General features: G+C 42.2%; 1 protein-coding gene across 2 annotated transcripts in view; it reads left to right on the forward strand.

Annotated features, from left to right (window-relative positions):
- ADGB (androglobin) overlaps nucleotides 1-13,244 on the forward strand; it is a 591,174-nt gene that overhangs the window by 183,018 nt on the left and 394,912 nt on the right. The window lies entirely within an intron of this gene.

The raw sequence follows: 13,244 nt of genomic DNA on the forward strand, positions 1-13,244 counted from the left end.
TGACAGCCAGAAATCTTGCATGTTTTTAGAAGACCACATTTTCCACCATAATTTTAAAAATAAATCTTGCCAAATCAGACAAGGTGATTTTCTTGCTTTGTTTTCTCAATTTTGACTCTCATAGTTGTGGTCTACCCATGATGTCAATTACAGCCCTCTCTCATCTTTTTAAGTGGGAGAACTTGTATAATTGGTGGCTGACTAAATACTTTTTTCCCCACTGTATGAACTTCTTCTCCATCCTCCTGCTTCCCACACCTGACCTAAATTCATCATTCACTTCGAAAAACAAATTAAATGCACCTTGGTTAAAAAATACTCAAAGCCAGCTCCCTGAACTTACAGCTGTTTATTATAATCGATTGTGAGGCAAGGGGAGGAAGAGGAAGGAGCACAGAAATGGTGCTACTGCTCACTAATAAGGGTCTTATCTCACCCCATCGTTGGAATGTGCATGTGCAACATAGTAGTGTTGAGCCACCCCCCTAGTGTTCGAGTTCGGTTCGGTTCGTCGAATTGGGGCTTGTTCGACGAATGTTCGTCGAACGTTCGAGGAACACTGTTGAACCCCATTGAAACCAATGGCAGGCAAACACAAACACATAGAAAACACATAGAAAACACCTTAAAAGGTGTCCAAAATCTGACAAAATGCTCAGAAGACACATCAAACACATGGAAAAGTCACAAGTACATATAGTCATGTGAAAAGAAAAGAGGTGAAGGAGTAAAAGGAGGAGGAGACACAGATATAGGCATGTCATGCCCTTCTAAAATCAAGAAATGCTAGAGTAAAAATCTAAAATCAACCTACCAACACCCAGACGTCGTGACAAAAAAATTAAAAAAGAAATATCTTTAGGTAGAATGGCGGCGGGTCCATTCAGAACACTTTCGTTAGAAGACGTAGTGGTATCCCCATTGGGAGTCATGCCAAAAAGGAACCCAATACATTCAGACTAATCCACCATTTGTCATATCCAAGGGGCAGGTCAGTAAACGACAACATCAACATATACTGTACCTCCTTTGACGAGGCAATCAGGCAGGTTAAGAAGTTGGGAAGGGGAACCCTAATGGCCAAAACAGACATTGAGGGGGCGTTCCGGTTACTACCTGTGCCTCCGAATAGTGTCCGCCTGTTGGGCTGCTTCTGTGAAGGAGCATACTACATAGATCGCTGTTTGCCCATAGGCTGCTCCATATCCTGCTCACTATTTGAGGCGTTTAGTTGCTTCCTCGAATGGGTTGTCATGGACGTTTCTGAGGGGGGCACATATTATCCATTACCTCGACGACTTCTTATGCCTGGGCCCAAAAGATTCGCCACAGTGTGAATACACGCGGTAGTCCACCTGTGAGAAGGAGAGAGCTGGAGGGAGAGTGGACACTCCAGAGCCGAGGGGTTAGATTGAGAAAGAAAGAAGGCGGTATAGCTTGCTTCATGGGTGGTGTACTCTGCTGAGTAGCAGAAAATGCTACTAGGCCCAAAGTATTGGCAACAACAGTAATCTTTAAGCATATAGTACAATAACTGGCCAAGAGCATGGTCACAATCTACCAAAAACGCTCTTCCTAACATCAAATAATAAGATCTTATATATGGGAGTCTCTCCTGCATATAAACATACTACACCAGCGAACCAAAAGGAGCATATTGACACCAAATTTAGTAGAAAAAAGGTATTCAAAATTTTATTTATAAATACAACATCAAATAACATATATAAAAAAAGGACATGAAAGATTATAAAAAATTCCTCCATGCAGAAAAGAGGAAAATGTCAACCGGTACACAAATGGTAGAAATCACCGATGCATGTACAACCTGGGTGGGTACTCCTAAAAGTACTATTAGAACAGGGTAGGGGAGAGTATCAATAATGTGGGATAATCCCCCTGGTGCCACATGGGCCCTATACAATGTAAACCCCTCAACAACCCTGAGTGTAATGCGCATTTTATATGATGTCAACACCTGAGTGTAATTGGCGCATGCACGCCCAGATCCCTCCACATAAAAAAGTGCAGCCACAATAGGCGTCACACAGTGCGGCGCGCATGGGGGCGAAACAGTGCGCCCATGGTACCAATATCCCTGCGCGCCGCACTTACCAGACGCCATTATGGCAGGACAGCGTGGAATAGATCGGGCGACGCACGCGCTCCACTCTCACCGGAAACCCGGAAGTGCGTCATCACCCAAGACCGGAAACAGTGAGGCTCCAGTCCCAAAGTATACCGCGCTTGCGTACAAAGCAGGACGCCGCGTCATGCCATACACAGTGAACATCGCCATGGCAATGAAGCCGGCGCCTGCGCGCAGCCACAACTCGATAATCCAAAGTCTCATTCCAGGTACCCTGTGCTTGTCCGTGGCCCGGGTGTAAGTGTCACTACATTCCCACCAGCCGTGTCGGAGGTCAAATTACAACCCCGGCCAATACCAACCTAAATGGCTAAAAAAGGTGATCACAGCATCTCCAGCTACATGTGACTACCTCTCGTGAGTCAAACCTATATAATCCCTGCTACCCGGTCTATAAAAATTCGTCCTGCGCCCATACAGAACACTAACCAAAAGATGTATCATATCCAAGAGAGGGGGAAAACGCATTTTGATAATAACCGGGAACAAGAGAAAAATATTGGGGAAGACATAAACGCAGAATAACATCATGCATATATGATATATATCTTACATCAATAAATATAATCCTAAAAAATAACATTAATGTAAAACAATGGGACAGTAAACAGCATATGAATCCCCTGCCCCCCAATACGAGGTCTTTTCCAATAGGTCCGATGCACAGATGATAGTTTTCAGGTGCTGGTAATTTAAGATTCCATCCATCCCAGGAGATCCTGGTGGCCAGGGTCCAGTGATAATGGTGCAAAAGTGCGCATATTATATGAGAGAAAAATTCAAGCATAAAAAACTAAACTAAAAGAAAAAAGAGAAAAAGAGACACAATTAAAATCATTACATGATACCGAGGTATATTACATATCACAACATTGTGATCAGCCTGCGCACAAGCAAAGGTGTGAGGAACAGGAAACCTCACAAAAATGGGACAAAAAATACCACTTCATTGAGGCCCCTTGGTGCCATCGTATCCAAGGTGATGATCCACCTACACTCCCTTTGGGCAAGGATCTGCTTGAGGTCACCGCCTCTAATGCCCCCATGAATGCGATCAATTCCCCTAATGCTCAATCCCTTGGGGTCGCACCCATGCTGTTCTCGAAAATGTCTGGGAAGGGTCTTAAGGGTCAATACATCCTGCACATCCCTAGCGGCTAAAATGTCTCGAACATGCTCCCGTGTCCGGATCTTAAGTTCTCTAGATGTGAGACCTACGTATATGAGGGAGCAGGGACAGGTGGCATAATATATCACATATGATGTTTTACATGTAATATAATCCCTGATTTCAAATTCCCTGCTCCCATCAGATGACTTGAAGGTCCCACATCTAGTTATGTTTGGGCATGCGACACATGAGCCGCAGGGAAAACAGCCCCGTTTGATACCACCTGAATTAAAAATCTTTGGCTGTTTAGCTACATAGTGGCTGCTCACCAACGTGTCCCTCAGGTTCTTACTTCTTCTTTGAATCATAACTGGGGAGTCTGGTAGGTGAGTCGCCAAAACGTTATCACTTCGCAGCACTGGCCAATGTCTCTGCAAAGTCTCTCGGATTTTATCCCATTGACAGTTGGAAGTCGAGATATAGCTAAGTCTAAAGTCATTAGTCTCCGTGGATTTCTTCACAGACGGCCTGAGAAGTTCATTTCTTCTCATAGCCCGTGCACGCCTGTACCCAGTTTTGATGCAACGGTTGCTGTACTCCCTGGCCTTGAACCTATCAGAAAGAATAACAGACTGTTCCTCAAAACGGGCATCTGTGGAACATACCCACCTATTCCTGAGGTACTGACCAACCGGGATGGCTTTAATAATAGAATGGCTGTGGGCCGAAGAGGCATGTAGGAGAGAGTTAACGGAGGTATCCTTTCTATAAAGATCCGTTTCTAAACCCCCATCCTCTCCGACCCACAAACTAATATCCAGAAAATCAACATGTTTCTTATGATACCGAAAAGTGAATTTCAAATTAAATCCGTTATCATTGAGTTGCTGCATGAAATCTAAAAGGCTGGCTTCGCTACCCTCCCAAAACATCAGTACATCATCGATGTAGCGAAACCAGCCTATTACTGGGTCGGCGGCCCGCGCTCCGTCGCCATGAAAAACCTGCCTCTCCCAAAATCCGAGAAACAGGTTTGCATACGACGGAGCGCAGGCCGCGCCCATAGCAGTACCTTGCGTTTGCAAAAAGAAACGATCTTTAAAAACAAAAAAATTGTGTGTTAACGCAAATTCCAATAAATCCAAAATAAACTCAGAAAAATGACCATCCCAGTTGGTTTCCCTCAGAAAAAAGCGGGCCGCCCTAAGTCCATCTGCATGTCTAATTGACGTGTACAGAGACTCGATGTCAATTGTAACCAGTAGAGTTCCATCGTCCACTGTAATACCGTCGATCTTAGTTAACATGTCCATTGTGTCTCTGACATAGGAGGGGAGCGTCTCTACCAAAGGTTTAAGGTGAAAATCAATAAATTTGCAAATGTTCTCACTCAACCCTCCTATGCCAGAGACTATAGGTCGGCCAGGGGGATTAACAGCATCCTTATGCACCTTTGGTAACAGGTAGAATGTGGCTACCTTAGGGTGCTTTGGCAAAAGTGCATCAAAAGATTTTTTGGAGATAATCCCTGACTCATGGGCATTAGTCAAAATCAATTTCAACTCTGTAAAAAACCGCTGCACGGGATTACCAGGCAGCACCCTGTATGTCTCTTTGTTTTTGAGCTGTCGAAAAGCCTCTCTTTCATATTTCTCGACAGGCCAGACTACGACATTCCCTCCCTTGTCCGCTGGTTTTATTACCACTGTATCCATAGATTGTAGTTCTTTTAAAGCTTTTCTCTGTCTATGTGTTAGATTGTCATTATGTATATTCTGAGGTATCTTCTTGAGATCCTCAGTCACCAGTCGACAAAAAATGTCAACTGGTGGACATACCGACAAGGGAGGGAATGCCGTAGACTTAGGTATAATAGAGGGTGGAATAGTACCTGTATGATTAGGCTGCTGCTCATTAAGTAGATCTTCCAAATCTGCCTGGACCTGTTGTTCAATAATATCCGATTGCGGGCCAGTTTGGTGGTATAGTTTCTTAAAGATTAGTTTGCGACAGAATAGGTGGACATCTTTCAAGGCTGTAAAAAAATCAAAGCCGTTACGTGGTACAAAATTAAGGCCTAATTTTAACAGATCACACTGCGTTTCTGACAGGGGGAGTGCGGACAAGTTAATTACCTCAAGATTGCTATTTTTTGCTTTGCGCTCATATTCAGGGGACGGTTTCTGCTTCCGTTTCTTGTTGCCCTGATGACTTCTCAGGTAGTGTGTATTCTTGATCTTTAATTGTTCAATATTTCCACCACCCCCTGAGGCTGCATCTAGCCCAGTGTTACCTGGGCTAGATGCAGTTAGAAATTAGTACTTAGATAAACAGGCGGTGTAGCTTGCTTCATGGGTGGGGTACTTTGCTGAGTAGCACAAAATGCTACTAGGCCCAAAACGATTTACTGGGTTGGATGCAGTAAAAATTTAGATACACAGGCAGTGTAGTTAGCTCCAAAGGCGGGCTACTCCGCTGACGTGCAGACACTGCTCCTAGGCCCAAAACGATTTACTGGGTTAGATGCAATAAAAATTTAGATACACAGGCGGTGTAGTTAGCTTCACAGGCGGGCTACTCCGCTGACGTGTAGACACTGCTCCTAGGCCTAAAATGATTTACTGGGTTAGATGCAGTAAAAATTTAGATACACAGGCGGTGTAGTTAGCTTCACAGGCGGGCTACTCCGCTGACGTGTAGACACTGCTACTAAGCCCAAAACGATTTACTGGGTTAGATGCAGTAAAAATTTAGATACACAGGTGGTGTAGTTAGCTTTACAGGTGAGCTACTCCGCTGACGTGCAGACACTGCTCCTAGGCCTAAAACGATTTACTGGGTTAGATGCAGTAAAAATTTAGATACACAGGCGGTGTAGCTTCACAGGCGGGCTACTCCGCTGGCGTGCAGACACTGTTCCTAGGCCCAAAACGATTTACTGGGTTAGATGCAGTAAAAATTAGATATACAGGCGGTGTAGCTTCACATGTGGGCTACTCCGCTGACGTGCAGACACTGCTCCTAGGCCCAAAACGATTTACTGGGTTAGATGCAGTAAAAATTTAGATACACAGGCGGTGTAGTTAGCTTCACAGGCGGGCTACTCCGCTGACGTGCAGACACTGCTCCTAGGCCCAAAACGATTTACTGGGTTAGATGCAGTAAAAATTTAGATACACAGGCGGTGCAGTTAGCTTCACAGGTGGGCTACTCCACTGACGTGCAGACACTGCTCCTAGGCCCAAAACGATTTACTAGGTTAGATGCAGTAAAAATTTAGATACACAGGCGGTGTAGCTTCACAGGCGGGCTCCTCCGCTGACGTGCAGACACTGCTCCTAGGCCCAAAATGATTTATTTACTGGGTTAGATGCAGTAAAAATTTAGATACACAGGCGGTGTAGTTAGCTTCACAGGCGGGCTACTCCGCTGACGTGCAGACAGTGCTACTAAGCCCAAAACGATTTACTGAGTTAGATGCAGTAAAAATTTAGATACACAGGCGGTGTAGTTAGCTTCACAGGCGGGCTACTCCGCTGACGTGCAGACACTGCTCCTAGGCCCAAAACGATTTACTGGGTTAGATGCAGTAAAAATTTAGATACATAGGCGGTGTAGCTTCACATGCGAGCTACTCCGCTGATGTGCAGACACTGCTCCTAGGCCCAAAACGATTTACTGGGTTAGATGCAGTAAAAATTTAGATACACAGGCGGTGCAGTTAGCTTCACAGGTGGGCTACTCCACTGACGTGCAGACACTGCTCCTAGGCCCAAAACGATTTACTAGGTTAGATGCAGTAAAAATTTAGATACACAGGCGGTGTAGCTTCACAGGCGGGCTCCTCCGCTGACGTGCAGACACTGCTCCTAGGCCCAAAATGATTTATTTACTGGGTTAGATGCAGTAAAAATTTAGATACACAGGCGGTGTAGTTAGCTTCACAGGCGGGCTACTCCGCTGACGTGCAGACAGTGCTACTAAGCCCAAAACGATTTACTGAGTTAGATGCAGTAAAAATTTAGATACATATGCGGTGTAGCTAGCTTCACAGGCAGGCTACTCAGATGACTACCAGACAATGCTACTAACCCAAAAAGATTGGCTGAGCTAGATTACACCAAATGCTGTGACAAACACTTGCACAGCACTGGCACAGACCAGCCTGGCAAAAAGTGCTATGAACTGCTGTAACCTACCCTGAAAAGTGCTGATATTTCAACTACTAACGACTCCTGACTCCCTAAACCTATCTCTCAGAAAATTCGCTCCCAAAAAAGACTCTTAGTCTGTACAGCGCCCACAGCAGCATTGGTGCCGTCTAACACTAAGCTGCAGCAGTGAGGAAATGGTGGCGACGGGGAAAATGGCTGGTTCTTATAGGGCAAGGACATGTGACATACACAGCCAATGACACATGCCCTTGCTTGTGTGCATCACATGCACATTGCTGTGTGTGTGTGCACTGCTGATAGGCTGAGAGACTTCACCGCCCCACTGTAAATAAAAATGGAGATCGGCATTATTTTAGAACAGATCTATCCCCTGCCCCCGCCCACTATACACTGAAACAGTCTATTAACAATGATAAACAGTTTTAATGTGCAAATCAAGTTAGGCTTTTGGTGAACGAACAGTTATCGAACAGAAACTCGAACAGCTGAATTTTAAGCAAATTGTTCCAGTTCGTCGAACGACTCGAACACCGCCCAAAACAGCTCGAATTTGAAATTGGCGAACAGTTCGACTCGAGCACCGCTCATCTCTACTACATAGACAAAAGAAAGCAGGAATATGGGCGTGTGGTGTATAGAAAACATACCAGATGGTCTCTACTCACTGGCTCAGAAAAAGGAAGCAAATTAAAAATTAAAGATATAGTTCACAGGGAAAAACTGATGAAAAATTCTGGATATACGTTATATATTGACAAGCACTTTATGAAAAGTCACCTAAAACTTAGAAATAATAAACCTGTAATCAAAGACTGAAGGTAAACAGCAAATATAGTTGCCCTCTTTGTCTCAGTCTGTAACTTTTTCTGCCTATTCCTGAACAGGGGAATGAATCTCCTGCCGATCATTTTTGGTAGGTGGTTTACTAAACCCCTCCCCTTTACTTTGTTTCCCACTATAAATTATAAACTTGGGGTAAATGTGGAATAACTGGAGGTAAGGCAACTAAATAAAGAAAATAAAGATATTATATTACCTTTAAAAAAATATTGCATGAAAATGCACATTTCTAAAGCTTCTCTTGATGATCCTCACCTTGACATTTGTAATCTGGATCTTTTGGCTCTCACTAGAATTTTGACATTTTGTATTAAGAGCTTTGGCCTGTGCTTCCAATAAATATTTTATCCTGGTAAAAAGACTAACATTATTTTACTGTACTATGTAGTACAGCGGGGTTGGTGCAGTGTGACAGACAGGCAGTGACCCAGGAAAGTTCAAAACAAAGTCTCTTTAATGTCCCATGTACAAACAAAACAAAAGGTATCCTCCGGATCGCAGCTGGGAAACAAGACAGTCCATATCTGAGATCATTGCTGTGGGCGACTGCACCACTGTGTCACACTGAGGGGTGCCAAGCCTTTTGGCTCTGCTGGGCTCCGTGTCACTTCACACAGGCAGAATCTAGCCACCTGCTCTGAAGTTTGCAAACCAAGACTGACACACCCAACCGTTTGCTGCAGGGTTTTTAAATGGAATCTGTGGCCATGGGCAACTTGTAAGACCCGGTCTGGAGGGAGAAAACTGCCCCACTACCATCCTGTTGTTCGCTCCAAAAATAAAAGCACATGCCGGGTTTTTTTTTTTAATCTGCCTTGGGCACATAGCTTGCCCAAGAGCAAACTTACTTTTATTTTGCACTGCAATCCAGGCTATATCTGTGACTGCAATGCATTCCAGCGGTCTTAATACACTTCTATGCGCATCCTGGGGGGACACATAGCGACCCTTGCATATGACACCTGTCACTTCCTCACAATTGTAATTACACCAACTGTATATGTTTCCTTTATGTAAATCTATTTATGTTATTATTATTTTATATAACGCCAAAATATTCCGCTGCGCTTAACAGACATTGCCATTTCTATATCCCTTGGGGCTCACAATCTGAATTCCCTGTGAAATATGTCTCTATGCTACACAACATCTGGTTTTAACCCGTTAATGCCCTGGTCATTTTTCATTTTAGCACTTTTATTTTTCCTTCCCCTTTTTCCAAAATCCATAACTTTTTTTGAGGGACAAGTCGTAGTTTTGAATGACACCATTCATTTCACCATAAATGTACTCAGCAACAGGAATAAATTTTGTAATGCTATGTTCCCACAATGAGTTTTTGATGCTGCGTATCTTCACCGTGTTACAAATGCAGCATCTTAGAGTTCCAGCAAAGTGGATGGGATTTATAGAAATCTTTTGCCCACTGTGCTTTTTTTTTTACTCAACATAAACTGTCCTGCGATGCGTGTTTGAAATCCGCAATATGTCAATTTCTCTTCCGGAAATGCTGATTTCCACCATAGAATAGCAATAGATGTGGAAAATCCCCAGGTGAAAAATGCATATACATTTTTAGTGCATCGTCACTGCAGAATCGCATTAAAATTGTACATGACTGTATCAATGAAGTTTTGTCTAAACCAAATATCAGGAAGTATAAAAAAAAAAGCAGCTTTATATAAAACATAACATCCCAACAAGAGAAAAAAACCACTGCGCCTAAAATGTGATACAAATGCATGTAAAAGAAACGCACTGAAACACGCAATGAAAAAATGCAAGTAACCTATTTCACCTAATTAGGCCATGTTCACACTAGCAGTATTTGGTCAGTATTTTACATTAGTATTGATAAGCCAGAACCAGGAGTGGGTGATAAATGGAGAAGTGGTGCATATGTTTCTATTATACTTTTCCTCTGATTGTTCCACTTCTGGTTTTGGTTTACAAATACTGATGTAAAATACTGACCAAGTAATGAATGCATGAATGTGGCCTTAGTGCAGAATTAGGCAGAAAACCTGCAAGGTCAAAAACTCGCTAAGTATTTTGGGGGGTAAGGGGTTGGGGTTGTTTTTCAGTATTCATTGTGTGGTAAAAATGACCCTGTAAAGCAAGTTCCAGGTCAGTAAGATTTCAGTAATGCAAAATATTTTAATGATTAATTCATGGCGGAGTTTTTACTGTTCACTTTGTGTGATAATTTTTATATTTTATTAGTTTGGGCAATTACATACATAGCACTGGAAAAAAATATTATTTTTTCTATTTCACTAGTGTATTGCCAAGTTTTTAACACTATGGCCGGAGTCACACTAAATGTATGAAAAATCGGTCCAAGTCTCCCTACCGAGAGTCGCACGAGTTTAATGCGAGTGTCATGCGAGTACAATTCGATTTACATCCGAGCATCCGATTAGCATCCGATTTACATCCAAATGCAGTGCGATTGCTATCTGATTGCAATGCGATTTTAACATGAGATTTTACATACAGCAATTCTCTATTTCATTTACACATTGTTTTCAAAGGAAATATTCGTCAAAACACACAGAGATATATATACGTATAAATATATATATATTATTGTGGTGTGGTGAATGGTCACATAGTCGATGGGAGGTATGTGTCACAGAGATGCTTGTCTCTGTGATGTAACCAGAAGTATTATCTCTAGTGCATGAAAGCACTAAGAGGTTTGTTTGTTGCACCTGGGACCGGGTTGCGGGTAGCTGTGAGAGATGGGCGAGTCTAGCTACCCACATACCTCACCTCTAGGTACTATATCCTTCCCAGGCTATAAACATCTGCCCCCAGCTGTCGGCTTTCCCTCTGCTGGTTACAAAAAGTGGGCAGGAGCCTACATAATTTTTTTACAAAAAATAATCTTTTATTGATGAAATACATGTACAGTAAGCTGCACACACTGTACTAATTGTATTTGTCACTGACATCTGTATAGTCCATAATTTTTCCCCTATGCTTTGTTAAAAAAAGTAACCATTACTGACTACCACATTTTTTGTTCTTGATTTCTTTTAGTGTTTCTTAAAGCCAGAAAGTTGTCATTTGAAATGACTTTAATTTTGTGCCATGTCTGTGATCTGCTTTTTTTCTACAAAATTAAACAACGGAAATTTACATCCTCCAAGGCTGGTGATTCCATACTTTTTGCCAGGGGTTGTAACCTGTCAGTGTTATTTTACTGTATGTGGCACATGAATTGCCGGCTTTTCAAAGGACGCCGGTGTGTAAAAATCGGACAGCACCCGCATGGTTCGAGTGCTGTGCGATTTTTTTTCTCAAACCCATAGGCTCGCATTGGTGAGTCTTGGTGACAATCACACCATGCCGGGTTTTTACATGCACGCTGAATACGCCCGAGAAAATAAACGGTGATGTGAGCTGTCCCATAGATTAACATTTGTCCGAGTGCTATGCTATGTTTTCTCGCATAGCACTCGCCCATATTCTACGGCAGTGTGACACCAGCCTAAGCCTTGGATACGGCTTTAAAGAAGGCTACTACTTGCAATATAATGCAGTTTTATTTCAAATAACAAAATTAAAGGAATAGTATGATTGTGTAAACTTTTTTATACTTTAACATACAAAGGTTAAGTACATATAAAGATTAAATACCTATAAAGGTTTCAGTACATATAAAGATTAAGTACATATAAAGATTAAGTACATATACTCAACATTATCACCCAGGAGTTTTTAAACATAATCCGCCTAGAATATCAGAGAAGCAAGACAAAGAACCCCTGGAAAATTCACAACACTGCATGGGCATCCCCATTTATGCAGGTATCACAACACTGTACACGTATAAGTACAAGTACCCAATTTTCTGCTTCTATCTTAGTCATGTTTCTCTGGCCTTATATAGTGATTTACACTATATAGTAACTCTGATTCAGAGATACTAGGCAGACATCAGACAATGGGGCAATAAACCCCAGAATATAAAAGCTCCAAAGGATCACATAATTTCACAACAGACAGAGGTTAAAAGAACCTCGATGTTTTACAATAACAAACAACAAACATATAAAAACATAGAACGATTTGTGAGGTAAAAGCTTTCAGACAATAAACAGTTCTCAATATTGTGTCATTATGAACATAATCTGTCTGTAAATGTATGACCAGTAATGCTGCTCTGTCATGGTCTGAAAGAATTCTGTATATTTGAATATGGACTCAATATATCCATTTTTATGTTCACACTACAACTAGTAAGAGGTTTGGGGAAAAGGTGCCTAATTTATAATTTTATCCCTCTATATTTATACTTTAACCAACTTATATTTACGTCATATGTCGTGTCCATGCCTTTCCCGGCTGATTGTGGCTGATTTCATCAGCCATCATGTTCCTTTAATAGCCATGGGTGGAGCGGAGCTCCGTCTGAAGCTGTTAACCTATTAAACAGGTGTCAACAGGGGGGCACATGTCCTCATATGAACTCGAGCGTGGGAAAATATTCTGAAAAGTTCCCAAGCTCATGTTTATTTGAGGACATCCAGCAGAGGGCGCATCACCGCGACTCGAGGTAACTACAGGTCATTCCCCTGCATTCCATTCATTCCCCGAGTTTTTACAGCCCGAGCACAGCTGCATTAGCAGAGCTCCTGGATGGTAAATGATTTAACCCCTTCAGATGGATTTACAGCGTGGGACAAGACTGAACAACGGAAGGTATGGAATATCGTTGTTTGTTTTTTTAAACTTTGTTCCAGGTGACAAGGGTCTTCAGGTGGATTAAGAGTATAATAAAATATTAAAACACCCTGTGTCTTTATTTCATTAAAATACTTTGTAATAATGTGTGTGAGTTTTGTTAACCATTTCGTACTATTGGATTAATAATGGATAGTTGTCATAATTGATGCCTCTCCATTATTAATCTGGCTTAATGTCACCTTACAATAGCAAGGTGACATTAACCCTTCATTAC

Source organism: Ranitomeya imitator, chromosome 5, assembly GCF_032444005.1.
Source record: "Ranitomeya imitator isolate aRanImi1 chromosome 5, aRanImi1.pri, whole genome shotgun sequence".
NCBI lineage: Eukaryota > Metazoa > Chordata > Amphibia > Anura > Dendrobatidae > Ranitomeya > Ranitomeya imitator.